This window comes from Rhinolophus ferrumequinum, chromosome 7 (genome assembly GCF_004115265.2).
Source record: "Rhinolophus ferrumequinum isolate MPI-CBG mRhiFer1 chromosome 7, mRhiFer1_v1.p, whole genome shotgun sequence".
Taxonomy (NCBI): domain Eukaryota; kingdom Metazoa; phylum Chordata; class Mammalia; order Chiroptera; family Rhinolophidae; genus Rhinolophus; species Rhinolophus ferrumequinum.
This window is the reverse complement of record NC_046290.1, coordinates 16,655,965-16,671,491: the sequence shown is the minus strand read 5'-3', so window position 1 is coordinate 16,671,491 and position 15,527 is coordinate 16,655,965.

Genomic DNA, 15,527 nt, shown 5'->3' with positions numbered 1-15,527 from the left:
AGAATGTTCATCTGCAACCCTGGTTCCTACCCAACAGATGCAAATAGCACCTTTTTCTGCACAATTCAGAAACAATGAAAAATATCTTCTAACATTGTTAAATGTCCTCTGAGAGGAAGAATCGACCCCATTTAAGAACCACGGCTCTGTAACATGTCTTGTTCAATGTCCAAACTGTCTTAACTAACCAAATTTGTGACTGTTCTCTAGTGAGCCACAACATTTTCCACCATGTTAAGTTGCACGCTTATCAAGAGTGAACTAGTTTCTTTTCTCAAAACTGTTCAAGGTACTTTCACTGCTGTTTCCAACTATATGAATGAGATAAATTAGCATATGAAATATTATGAAAAAGAGAATTTCTCTTAAGAAAATTGAGTGCTTTGAAAATAATGGTAAGTCAGAGTAATTAATGTCAAGGTAGTATGAGACAAATGTAAGATACAATTGATGAAGAAGGATTATATAACTTTTTAAAGCTTATAAGACTAAAATATTTCGAAAATATGGCAAAATTATCTCAGTATTTTGGGAAAATAAAAATGGTTACTGAAAAGTCTTCTGAGTGTACAAAAAAGACAACATGGACCTCCACTGAGTGTAGATCCTAGTACTCAAAACAAAGTTTTTGACCAACATCAAGAGTATGAAATATTTGTATACATTTATAAGAGAAATTAAGTGTGCACATTTTTATTAGGAACTATATACTTAAACCATGGTTTTCTTTTAACACCCTAACTATACTTCTTGATAAAAACACTTGAAAAATGAATAAAATGAAATGGGTGAATGAGTGGAAAATTAGATCTTACTTTGAAAACTTGAGAAACAATCAGGGCCTTTATTTATCTATTTATTTATTTTCAAATTTCAGTTTCATTTTTAAAATGTTTTGTATTATATTCATTGGGGTGACATTAGTTAGTGAAATTATATAGGTTTCAAGTGTATAATTCTATAACACATCATCTATATATTGCGTTGTGTTCACCACCCAAAGTCGATTCTCCTTCTATCACCATATATTTGAACCCCTTTACTCTCTTTTACCATCCTCTTCGCCCCTTACCCTCTGGTAACCACAAAACTATTATCAGGACCTTTATATATTTTCTCTCCAGAGGAGGCAGAACCCCAGTTTCGTTTTGTTTTTTACTTTTGTATATTCTTCATATACAAATTCAATATACCATAACTCTTGAAAATGGAAATTAAAATGTATGTAAAATATCTACCCCTGTGCCCCTATGACTTCATTCCCATGTGTGTGTCTTCTTTTAGACGTTATATTATACATACATGCATAAATACACAACTTTCTCAACCTCACATTTCTCTCTCTTTTTCAGTAGTGTGGGTGTGTATATGTATCAATATACACTGTGGCATATTTCTTTGTACATATAAGTTTCTATATATGTACTCTGTTAGATGACACAGTGCATTTCTCATTTATATATTTAAAATATATAAATTTATATTACAAAATACAGTGTATATATGAGTATACATATATAACATATTACATATCTTATGAAAAGGCATGGAATTGACAAGTTACCCTACTACTATATATTAACAATTCTAATATTATATATACTTATAAATACTAAACATAATATATTAATATAGTAATTATATATGATATATAACTAATTAACAATTATTATGTCACATATGTATCTATATTACGTGGACTCTATATATTTAACCTTCCTCCTCCTATTAAGACATTCTTAAGTTACATTGCTCACTTTACAAACAATTCTGAAGTGTTTAACCTAGTGCATAGCTGGATTACTTCTGTTGGAGTGATCCCTAGAATTGGGATTATCACAGGAGTCTTCAGGTTTCCTATCTGACTTTTTATACTCCTATTGTCAAATGTATTTTTTTTTAACTTCTCCTTAAATGCTTGGCCTCAAGTTGGAGTTTCACATAGTGACAGAAATACAGTCCTAGCCCATGAAGTAAGGGGACCATGGAATGGAATCACAGCATTAGGGGAGCCTCCATCATCTCCTGTTCCTCTTTTCCCACTAATCTGTCACTATTACTTAAAAAGGTGACAAAACATGCAGCTACCAGCAACAGCCCTCTCTCTCCCAAAAGCAAGTCTGGCCTGTCAGCTGCAAAGGTCACATTCCATTTCTGTCTGCATTTTCAGTTCCCTCCGAGGTCTTGTATTTCACCAATCTGACAAACAAATAAAAAGCCACACTCAGATTAAACAGTTCCCAGTGCTGCAGTCCCACGTGGTGGCCTTGCTCTCCGGGAAGCACATTGTCTTTGACGGATGCCTTGGACCACTTCCAAGAATCTTCTGATGTTTCTGCCTCTGGGGAACAACCACCACTTGTAAAGAATGTAAGGAAGCTGCCTCGCTTCACCCTGCCCTGCTCGTGTGCGTCTTTTAATTAGCCCAGGGGTCACACACTCTGTTAGATGGCACAGTGCATTTCTCACAGTATGAGACGTAAAATCCCAAATTGTCAAATAAGGGAACTAATGATCTTTGCACTAAACAGCCTGGCATATTTGTTTTGAGAAGGATATACCAGTAACCGGCTGGGGTTATTTTAAAGCCTTCTTCTGTCTCCTCAGCAGCTTGAATATAACAGTATCAATGCTAGGTGGCTCCTATTTTAGTTTTCTTCCCATCAAACCAAGAGCAAAGGTTAATTCCTTTTTTGGGGCCTTTGTGCTTTGGTAAGTGAACATACCGAATATTAAATGAATAAAAATGACTAATCACTGCATTTATTTATATATTTAGAGAGAGTTATCATGAGAACCAATATTATCACCTTTCTTTTAATAGAACCATTGATAACACTAGGTAAATGAAATCATATGATAATGCAATGTTTTTCCTTCACGCTAATTATGTTGTCAGCTTTTTGTCTAAGTATATAATTGGCTATAGCAGCAATCTATATTGTAGTAGGTGTCCTGTGTTGGAGTTTTGTTTATGATGGCCCTGAAAAGGACACAACCTCATTAGTCATACAATTCAATGTAAAAATATGTCAATGAAGAACTCCCTGGCCATAGCCAGCTACTAAAAGGACAAGTAACAGTGAGTCAAGATTTGGGGGTAGAAGATAGATTCTAAAGAAATTTAGAGGTAGTCATCTCCTATTTTTAAACTGATGACCTACTCCAGGATTTTACGAATTTGGGAACTCTTATTACCAATAATACATCTGTGTACCCAACTTTGTGAAACACTGCCATGACAATCCAGTGTGGTCAGTTTGGGTGATTAATTGGGAAACATAAGCATAGATACTGTAATGTCTTACTAGTACTTCATTCAATATGATCACCTCTACGACAAAAGCAGACTGTGTGTCTGTGTGTGTGTATAATTAAAAACTGGAAACATCATAATATGTTTAATTCTCTTAGATGATGACCAAGATGGCCTCCTCAGCCTGACTAAACTTTAGACAGGCTTCTTCCTATTTCTTAAGACCCATACTGCCATTTTCTTAGAGACTTCAGTCTGGAAAACTTGCCACTGTAAATGTCCTCTCCGTTCAAGATGTAAATATTCTGCAACCTAGGAATGTCTTCCTCTCAGACTTGGGGACAATCCCTCTGAAATGCAATCATCAAGAAAGATAATACCTCCTTCTCCAGGTCTCCAATGGAAGGAGGAGCCTAAATGTTATTAGGGAAGGTTAGCAAGCAGGGATGGATGTCCTAATCAGTTTACCATCCCCCAAACGAGTTCTTTAATTATTTTCCATTAGTTCACAAGTGATTAAAAATAATGTTGACTCCTATTACAGTAGTCGTGAATGAAATCTTCTTTGCTGTTCATAACAAGTGCGTGGTGCAACTTTTATTTTACACTAAGTACCAGACCTCCCATTGGTTCTGTGGAACCCCCTATCATAACCAAGGACCGATTCTTAATTACTGTTTCTAACAATGGGTGCCTTTTATATTTGACAATTCATTTAAAAACGCGTAAGATTGTCTAATTGGCAGGACCTGAAAATAGAGAATCCATACTCCTGTGTACCATGAGGAATATTTCTTCTGTGTAAAATGTAAATTCTTCTCTTCCAGCTGTTAGGTGTCATTCACTCATGAGGAAGTGGACTGTAATCAGTCCATCGTCTTTTGGAAATTAAAATAAACATATTCTAGATTAATCACCACAGTTTTCTTTAACGTTAAGATATTTGAGTTATAAATTATGAAACAGACTAGGTATAAAATTTTATTCAAGTTTCATTATTAAGTTGTTGCTATTCATAAGGCCAATACAGTTGAAAACATAAACAGTATGAGCATTTTTGAGAGTTCAAGATAACAGATATTATTGTTCAACACATTCAACCAATTGATCCTAAATTGATGAATTTGAATTCAATTTAAATAAGTATACTTAAATCCTCACATAAGTATTCATAATGTAAGTGATTGTATTTTATTTGTCTTTCAAATATGATTCCAAGGTATCTAAAAAAAAAAAATCTAAAACACATTCAAGTATAGGTCCATTTACAGGATTGTGCAAGGTTAAAATTTAATACTGTCGTAGGACAAAAATCATAGGTTAGATAATTCTGTGTTCAATATGATAAGTAAGACTACTTTTAATGAGTGTTACATGATCTCTGACTACATAGTACTATTCCTAGGAATTTAGCAATAGCACATAATTGAGTATATGAGTAAAGGTTTAGCTATAAGACATGGGTTCAGTGTGCTTTCTGTATTGTAGTTTGTAAGTAGAAGAATATAAGGTATATATCTGATGTGAGTTGCTAACTCAAATAAGTTGTCTAGGTTTCATAGAATAAACATTTCAGGAGCTATAGTTTGTGTTGCAAATTCACATATACTGCATATGATACATTCATGGAAAAATTGAATTTCAAAGGTTTTTAAAAATATGTGGCATTTGGCTTCATGTCTTTATATATTCACCTGTAGTCTTTGTCTAGACTACGTCAACAGGTCTCAACATAGATGTAGACATAGATAAAGATATGCTCCAAAATATCAAGCTACCTCTGCTGGTGGACCATGTATAATGTATAGCTTGCCATTTCAGCCTAGTTGATTTTTTTTTACATATTTTATAATAGTCATCTAGATAATTGTTACTAATAAAATCAACCAAAGACTTAAATGACTAAGTTACTATTTTTGTGGAATATTCTTGAATGACAAATTTAAATATGTATAATTTTTTTTCTTCCATTTCTCCTTAAATAACTGTTAAGAGTTCAATCCAGCCCGATTTTGTCTTACAGTAATTTATAGTGGTTACTTCCCTACCAATTTGCCACTTTCATTTAGCAGTTTTAGTGATTTTCCATTGTTTAAATAGACAGCTTGCTTAATAAAGGCATAAGGAAACATGCCTGTGATACAGGAGTAAAAGTCAAAAGGTTAAGGGTTATTTTCTATGTTGTTTAGGCAAAGCTTGTGACATTGTTAAATAGGCTAACCTATTAAAATCAAACATGATAAATAATTGTTAAATTGGGGTTAGTTATTTAATTTAGTTATTTAATTATATACAGAACTGTGAGTTAACATAATAGAACAAATAAGAAAAAAAATATTTCTGGATGAAGCACTAAACAACATAGAAGGTGCAAAACAACATAGCTCAAAAATTAAGACAACAGATCGTAGGAGTTCAACATGAACATGTTTTTCATTCTCGTTGTCTTCCTACCCCAATCCATGAAGCAAATTTCCTTTGCATTAATTTCAAATTAACTCTTTTAATTAAACTTCCTTTCTCAAAATTATTTGGTCACTTTCTATTACCAATAGGCTGAAATACAACCATGCATTCTAGAATTTATGATGCTTAATCATTCGGCCACAAGCTACGTTTCTAATTCTAATCACCAATACCAATCAACTTGTAAGAAATTGTTATAGCATGTAACATTAAACCATCAGTCCTACTTCTACGATAGTTCTCCATCTCTAAATCTCATACTTCAAGAAGGCTGATCTGGATTGTCCAATTTCCAGAACTTTGAAAATGACCATAGTTTTAGTGGAAAGAGTTTTTAAAGCCATTAAATGTTTGAAAGCGTTTATATGTGGCATGTTTCTCTTTTCTCTTCTCCCAAGGTCCTACATAAGACTTGCTTACAGGTAAGCAGGAGTCCATTGTCTAAATACCTGCACTCAGGAAAGGACATATGTCTATACTAGTTAGAAGTTAAATATGGAAATAAGTGTTCATGCACTGATTTGTGCTTTAAGTGAGCTCTTTGCTCAGGTTCTAGAAAATGACCTAGAGAGTCAGGTGGGAAAAATGGAGGAAGTAACTCTTCTGGGTTTCTTTGATTCACGGCCAAAATTCAGCATTGCTTTACCTAAAAGGCCCCCTCCTAATTGAATCAAACTTCTATACCAGCATTTTTAAATAAAGTCTTACCTAGTGATAAATATTCTGGGGGAGTTAGGGCTTTCTTATTTTGTTTCCTTTGTGTAAGATACCTCAAAAACGTTACATAGAGTAATGGCAGGTCAAAAGTCCTGTATAATACCATGGAGATACTGTGCTTTAATCACACCACACCAAGTCACATTACTGGAAGCGTCTAAACTTTTCTCTACATAACCTTTTGAGTTCTGATGTCCAGAGTATATGTATATTTATCTGTAGCTCCAGATGAATACATTGTTATCAAGAGAACCTTAATATGAAAACAAAAGACTACAGCAATGGGAACATATTTGATTTGAGTGAGATTTTTTTCAGTAATTACATCATATAGTTTCCCATCATATAATTTCTCCACATTCTCCACACAATTGTCCACATTCTCCACACAATTCTCTCTTACTTGTTGATAGCTATGCTTTCAAAATTTCCTTTCATGAGGAGTTGCAAGTGTATGAAAGCGATAAAGCATTCATGCAAGAACGTTTTCAAACTGGAGTTCTATCTCAATAGCTCGACTAAAAATAGAACAATAGGATGTTCCTCACTAATCATTAAGCTTAGGAATTTTTCTCCCTATAGTCCATGTTTTGGCATTAGAAAAAGATATGTTCTGGCATATGTGTGTATAAGTAAATCAGTTTTCCTATCATCGTTCATTTAAAACTTGGAGATACATTCCTGCAGGAAGGAGAACCCTGAAATGTACAATGAGGGCATACTCGGTACAGATTGTAATGATATGTTATGCAGTTATACACTTTTGGCATTTTAACATGTGTATAGATATACACCATTTCATGAACTTATTCATTTAATGAAAACCCATATATCGAGCATATAAACCTATAGTCATTTTATCTCTCCCATGATGAGCATTTCTCATACTCATATATGTGAAGGCTTACATTCACACTATCAAATTTTTTTTTTTGTTATTGTTCTTTCTTCTTTATTTGGGTACGTAAAGTACCTCATATAACCAGGCAGGTAAAGCACAGTTTATAAATATGTTCACTAAGTTTCACTCTCAAAATCATGATATTATTCTACCTTAAACGTTTTTAAGGAGAGAACATTATTGAGTATAAATGATTGTCAAAGAAAATGGAAAGCAGTGTTGCTTACAGGTATCGGATAAGAAACAGTCTTCAGACCGGTGAGTAAAGATCAGAATGTGGAGTCCGCAGGCATAATCAGATTCCTGATTGACAAGGCCAGAGCCCGAACGCTGTCTAGGCAAGTGGGCTGGAGACGTGGCATAATCCAGGGTGGAAAGCCCATGTTGAATTTCTGTGTAGCTGTACTTACCCTCCAGCTACTTCAGCTTTTTGTCCATTAATAGCAGAACATGTTTCTAAACTCCAGTGGCCAGCTGTCATCCTTCCAGGATGAATCCTATTGCTCAAAGTAAGTTATGGCAGCCTAGAGATTGCTAGATGTTCATCAGAGACAGGTACATGGATGGCACTATGGTTACGCACAGACTCACAATAAAAGGGGAACCCACAGAGGAGGAGGGGTCAAGAGTGACAACCTCGCAGAGCAGAGAGAACTTGGAGATACAGAAAGTCACCCAAAAACTTTAAGCAATTGAAGAGAAACAATATTAAGTAACCCTGAAATAGTCATACCACATGTTAAACTGTTATATCACTACATATGAGAAGAGCTGGAATTCAAATCATTCAATAGCCAGAACTACACAGTCACTAATACCTGAGGGTAGATATCCATCCTGGTGCTGCAATATGGGCCAGGAGACCTTTCTGTATCCACCATCAGCGATGTGGCTGCTGATCTGTGGGGCGCTATGGAGATACCAGGGGAGCAAATGAGACTCTTAGTGCAATGAGCGCAGAGGCGAGATCAGTGGACTTGGGAACTGGAAGCAGTAACTATTTACCAAAAGGAAGAAAGTACATACTTCAGTATTTTAAATGCCAGTGTGGATATAGTCTTGCTTGCTAGCTGAATATCAGTGTTGCATAAAGGATTTTTTTTTTTTTAAATAATATGTCGTACTGTTCCATGAAGATCTAAAATTGAATCTTAGCTGACTGAATGTGTTTGGTTACCTCTTGCTCTCAGGGCATTTTGGATTCTTAGAAAAGAGTTATTTTAGAAAACCATTAAATATATTCAGGAACTGTCTTCTCTACTGAATGGTGCAGCAAGAGTAAAAAGGCTACAAACTTCAAGGAGATTAAACCCCCGCAGCAAGTTAACATTTTTTTCTGTTCCATGACCCCCCTTTTATTTCCACTGCACATTCTGCTCAGATTTACTTAGACCAATGGTTTGCATGCATAAAACATAGGTTCTATCAATGGTTACTTTAATATCCTAATCATTGTTTTACAGACAATATTTAATAGCAAAGGTTTGTTTGCTATTAAAACATAGCAAATAATGTTTCCAATAGCAGAAAAGTCCCCTGGTATTGGTAAGTATTTACTTTAGAGAGATCAAATGTTTTATATCCCTCTGCATTTCCTCGTTAGTTGTGTTTCTATAGCATAGTTAGTTCTATTGAAGTAAATGGTGCTAAATTTGTTTAACAGAGATATTTACGACACGCTTCCAAATATATGCACTTAATGGTAAGTTATCTGTTGACCAGATAGGAGAAACTTCCATTTAGTTTATAACATACATGAGTAGTCTATATCATTTTAAATGAATGCACAGTCACATCAAATTGAGGCATATCTGCTCTTCAACTGAGAGTTACTACTAAAAAACTTTAAATAATATAGAGTTCACGAACATGCACAGTTATATTTTACCAAAAAATAGTTTTAAGGTTTTGATGTATCATGCTTTATGTGCATGACTACCATGTATATATATATATATATATGTATATACACACACACTTACACACGATGTCAAAAATGTACACATTTTAAGAAAGGAAAACTGTATTAAAATTGTAATACTCAATATATACCAATAACAAAAGAAGAATACAAGTCATGTTTGACTTCTGCAGTTAAAAGCGGTGCTCAAAGGGTTACAATCAGCGTGCAGATACTTCTGATTACCACAAACTGCTGCTTGAGGAGAGTTGAAGAAAATGTCCACTTGTATAGATTTTTGGGGGCACCCACGGTGTGTGTGTATGCACACACATACACATACACAGACATTTATACATATGCATTATAGTGGTCTCATTGTTTTTACTTAATATTTTATCAATATTACAAATTCCAGATAATCAGTATTTTGATAATTATATATATTTTTAAAGAATCACACATGAACTCTTCATAGGTAACCTATTTTGTCTGACATTTAGATTTTTTCCAAACATTTTGAAGCTGGAATCAATTTAATTATTCATACAGTTTTCCTTTTGGTACTTATTTGATTTCTTTCATGATTGATTACCAGACATAGAATTACTGGGTTTATGGACATTTTTGTAACTTGTTGAATATTCTAACAAAATAAATCAAGTTGTTTTAGAAACAAAAGTCAGGATAAGTATAATCAGACTGCTTCTTTTCATTGTGAAAAGCTAAAATGGTCTACGTGAAGTCATTTAGAGAAGCGTAAATTTTATATTCCACCATCACCCTCTAAGACTTAACCACAATTAACACATAAAGTATAAAAGTTTCATTCTATCATTCATTTTAAAAGCTCTCTTTTTCTATACTTAGGTATATATGTAGGTAGAAGATGATAGGTAGATGCTAGATAGATACATAGACAGATAAATGATAGATAGATAGATAGATAGATAGATAGATAGATAGATAGATAGATAGATAGATAACTTTGAATATATTATTTTGGAACTAACTTTTGTCACTTAATATATTGCCAAAAATGTTCACGCGTATTTCCAAATTGTTTCCAAAAGTTATGTACTCACTTTAATTACTACCAACATGTTAAACTGAACAGATATATGCATCATATCAGGTGAAAGTGTGAAATTGCTACATAATGTATGAAACCTTTTCAAGAGAAATAAATTCAAAAATCCTAAGAACACAAATTTTAAAAGTATCTTAAACCCAGAGAAATTATCCAGCAAGCTGAAACATTTCAAGACAGAATATGCACCCACAAAGCTAAGGATATTTAAATGTTATGCCTAAATGGAGATGGAAGTATGGTTTGTGCAAGGCAGCAACAGTAGTCAGACTCCTAGATACTTGTATGTACTGTCTATGGTGTGGCTTTGCTTTGGCAAGGGATTCTCCCAGGAGGAGAACAAAGGCCAACCCATATGTCACAAGAGCATAAAATTCAAATGCAGTTTTCAACATGGAGGATGAATTCCAGGTTAAAAATTTAGAACCACAAGAACCTGGGGATCTTGGCCACACACAGAAAATTAACACTCTCTTTATAGAAATTATTTATAATGAAGACACAGAGAGGAGAATAATTTCTTGCTTTAAATGTGGTTATGAACAAAAATTATAGCCATCACAGATTATTGAAGGGTTTTCACACTCAGACACACACACACACACACACACACACACCCCAGAACAGAAGGTTTATCACCTGCAAAAATTTAGATTAAAAATATAGAGAAATGATGACAGATGATAAAATGTATGTTTTGTATAATAAAAGATAAAAAAAGAATCATGAACAATGAAAGAAAAATATTAAACAAGAGAAGCATATTTTGGGGAAAAAAAGATATATCAACAGATTGATTTGAATCTTGTCAATTTATGACTTACTACTTTTTTAAATGATGAGTAGAATTCTTAATTTGAATGAGGTCATATGTATCCATCTTTCTCTTTATGCTAGTGTTCTTTATCTTGTTTAAGTAATCCATCCTTACTCCAAAGCCATGCAGATATTCTCCCATGTTACCTTCTAGAAGTGCTTTTGTTTTAATTCGTATGCTTGAATTTAATTTTTTTGTTTATAGAATAACATAATGCTCAAGTTTCACTTCTTTATAGAATTCAAAGGACTAAGCACTACTTATTGAAAATCAGATGTTTTTCAGCTGTTCTTTGTCATAAATCGAATGCCTATGTTGTAGAAATCGGTTTCTGGGACTCTGTTGTGTTCTGACAATATCATAGAGCAGAAGGGTATTTGTAGCATATACTTGTATAAGCCATAACTGTCTCATATCTAGAAGATATAAAGAATACCTATAAATTAATTAGAGAAGGCATAAAACTCAATAGGTTTAGACAAGTACCTCAAAGGAGGATTTGCAAGTTGCTAGTAAACATATGAAAGGATTCTTGATTATGTTAATCACCAGGGATATAAAATAATAATTCAGGGGTATCTGTTAGCTCAGTTGGTTAGAGCATGGGGCTGATAACACCAACGTTGCAGGTTTGATCCCTGCATGGACCACTGTGAACTGTGCCCTCCTTAAAAAAAGTGAAATAAAATAAAATAATAAGAAGAAGAAGACTTCAGTGATACGAGTATAGCACTACAAGTAAAGCAGATATATTAAAAATGAAATTAGACTGGCAATACCAAGTATTGGCAAGCCAAATGAAGAAATAAGAATCTTTGGAACTTGCCGGGGAAATAGTAGATGGTATAAATTATTTGGTAACACATTAAGGTTAATCTGCTAAATTTGAAGATATGCATGCATATTTGCAGCAAAAGGCATTTGAAACACATCCACATCCAAAAACTGAATACAACTCATCAACATAAATAATTAGATATTTAAAATGCAATACTATAGGCAAAGTAAATGAAAAAATAAATATCTGCTATGCCAACATGATGAGTCTTACTATGTGTTCAAAGGTTCTTACTATATAAACATTAAAATAGGCAAAAACTAATTATGGTTGTATGGTGTTAGAAATAATGATAGTGATAAACTTTGAAAAGAATGCAAGGGTATTGGAGAGGAGCAATCGAGGATTTCTAGGTATATCTCTAATATTGTATTTTTCTATTTCTTAGCCTGGGTGACAGCTGCATAGTTATATATCCCTTTGGTGCACAAATGGTCTGTGCATTTTTCTGTTATGTATATTTATAATCCAATCAGTTTATTAAAAGTCAATAGATGTGAGAAACTTCAGGTAAGGAATCATAGTGACATTGTAGTTTATGAATCAATTCAGGATTAAATCAACAAGAAAAAAGACAAGTCCTAAAAATTAAAAGGAAATCAAAACAAATAAATCTAACTACATATCAAATTGTTTACATAATCACACTGAAGAAGGAATTATTTCAAGTGTCTTCAAAATATTATATTCTTGCAGTATGTTCTTAGTCAAATATATTTCATAATCAAATAAAACTTCAAATAAATCTTAAAGTTTATTCTGTTATGTTCTGTTCATCGTAATAGTTATCATTACTTTGAAATATATATACATTTTTGTGTAGAGGTAAACATAAAAATTAAGTAATTAACTAAGATTAGATTTTTGGTATAAGAGAACAAAGAAATGAAAGTTTAAACTCAAGGAACTTTTGTAAACATGCCATTATACAAAATATAAATTTGAAATAGCAATATAAATGCATTAATTTTTAAAAATGCATCTTTCCTATCTCTGTACACAAAAATGACACTCTTGACACCTGAACTAATCAGCCATGAGGGCCAAGACTGAAGCTTACTAGGGGCCCAACAGTAAGAAATGCTAGGAAGCTACACCGGCCCAGCTACTTTGTCTGTGAATATTCAACCTGTCAGAACGGAGGTCGACGGTGAGCTGTGGATACTGCCCGCACTGTTGCTCCAGGAGACCACAGGCCACCTGACAAATGAAGCAGCATTCTTGTGGGTCATCCCTCTGCGTTGCCCCTAAGAAGGCTTTCCCCTATGCACCACCCTCACAGTTCTTTGTCAGTTTAGCCCCTTATCTTTCCGTGTAGCCTCCCTAGTTGTAATAGTCCTTGCAGCCTTCTGGCAGTTTACTGCTGACCCCTGACCGCTATTACTTTGGGGCCCCAGCCTCTAGCTTCACGACCGCCTCTTCTCTGTCAATCCCGTTTCCCTGAGAAAAACCCCTGCCCTCTCTCCTCACGGTCTTGGCGAAAGCTGAGTCCTAGCTCCCCCACAGAACATCTCTGATAGGCCCTCAGACCTCCCGTAATGTATGCACTTTTGCAAGCCCACTTCCCTTAGCATCCTTTCTGCCTTCTTTTATACCATCTCCCAGGGAAGCTCAAACATCCACCCCCCTCCCCGCCACTTAGTGCTTGCAATTGCTTTTTCCAGGCTTCCAGGGGCCACTACAGGAGAAACATTTTCCCAGCCCTTTGTGGTGTCCCCTAGGGTATGGCCTGTGTCCTGGGAAAGAGTCCCCAACTCAGTCACAGTTTTCTCACGCTTACATTTTGGTCCCCTTAATCAAGAAACCTCAAGGTTCAGTCCTAGAAGTATCTAGTAATACTCGCCTGGCTCCAGTCTCTACACACTGGCTATTTCTTGCAACTCGTTTGGTTTGTAGTCTGTTCCCCATTTTAGGCCCGTGTGTTACCAGACAAGTTTTTCCAGGATTATTGCTAGCATCATCCTGGCAGTCAGTAAAGGAGGTAGGGGTAGCCGCTAAAGAAAATAACCTCTCCCCTAATGGGGAGCACCTTCTTATTTTCTGCAGCGTCTTCCAGCACAACCGAAGGATTAGCCCTTACTAGGAAAGACCAGGCGACCTCGACAAGCCCTGAGGCTACAGTCAATGTACGACTGGGGTGTCTTCATGTGCACATGCCTGCCCCATGTGTCAGGATCCCAGGTGTTTCCCATAAGGGTCATGACATTCACTTAATAGTCCTGCCATGGCTGAGCGTCTAAGTGTCTCTGCAATTTTCCAAAAGGTCTGCAGCCTGCTGTTCACCTTCAGTCTGCTTTTCTGCTTTAAGAGATAAGGGCCTCTTTTAAGCCCCTCTGCCCTGCATCCTTATCTATTAACTGCTTGTCAATAGTCCTCGGTCTCTTAATAGTCCTCTGATGGCATCAATATGACTTGGCAGTAAGCAGCAACTTCTGCTGCCTTTCTAGGCACTGCCCTCCCCTGACCTCTCTGCCTCTCCTACTTTGGGAATGCCTGAATCAGCATGACTTCCCCACCGCTGGAACATTTTCCAAGGCACCTGCCAGTGAAACATTGAGCAGTAGAGCCACGATTCTGTACCAGGACAATCTGTACCCCACCTACCAACTGTACTCCACCTTTGATACATGGTATTTAAGCCAGTCCCAGGTTCCTCATCTTATCACCTGCATTTTGGAACACTTCCATTACCACTTGTATTAGTCGTGATCCTCTAAGAAGCAGACACCTACACTGAATTATCCATGCATGTGATTTACTAAGATCAAGGCCTGTTAAGGAAAATGGGGAAGGGATCAGGAAAAGCTAGAAGAACCACAAGACTGTGATGCAGATCTAACCCCAGATGGAGAGAGGGAATGCCAGAAAATTGAATGAAAGCATCTTAGGAAGCAAAGCAGGTCTAAGCTGGTTCAGCAACTCCATTTCTGACCCAAAGTCACCTCTCAGTTAAGTATCATATCCCCCAGGAACAGGACTAACTTAATATCCCAGCCATGATCAGTCTTTGGCTGAAGTTTATGGGAAGTGCAGCCTCGGTGTGAACTCAGTGAGGAATTACAGATACAGTATCTGGAGACATCAGCCAACTCTACCGTCTGCAGACAGAGATGGAGAGACACTTTTTCAGAACTGCATCATGTATAAGTAATTATATCTTGGTCTAGACATCTGGATGTTGCATTTAAGTAGTCAAGTGTATTTAAATCTAATTATCAGACATTGAGTAGTTTTGGTATATCATGCACTCCATTGAACACAGATAAATGCAATGTTTATTTTTGATTACCAGTAAATTTATTTAAGGATATATAATAATGCATTAGAGGAACATTTAAGGTATAATGGGTACCTAATAAAAGGCAAAATCCGATGTATTTAGTAGGTCGTGAAAAATATTCATAGAGAATTACATGTAATTAAGGTAAAGATTTGTTTCCAGATTAATAATGGCTAGCTATGGGGGGATAAAAAAGGATAAGTATTTGCCTGAATAATGTGTGAAATGGATTTTAAAAATTACACAGAGCGAGAATTATTAG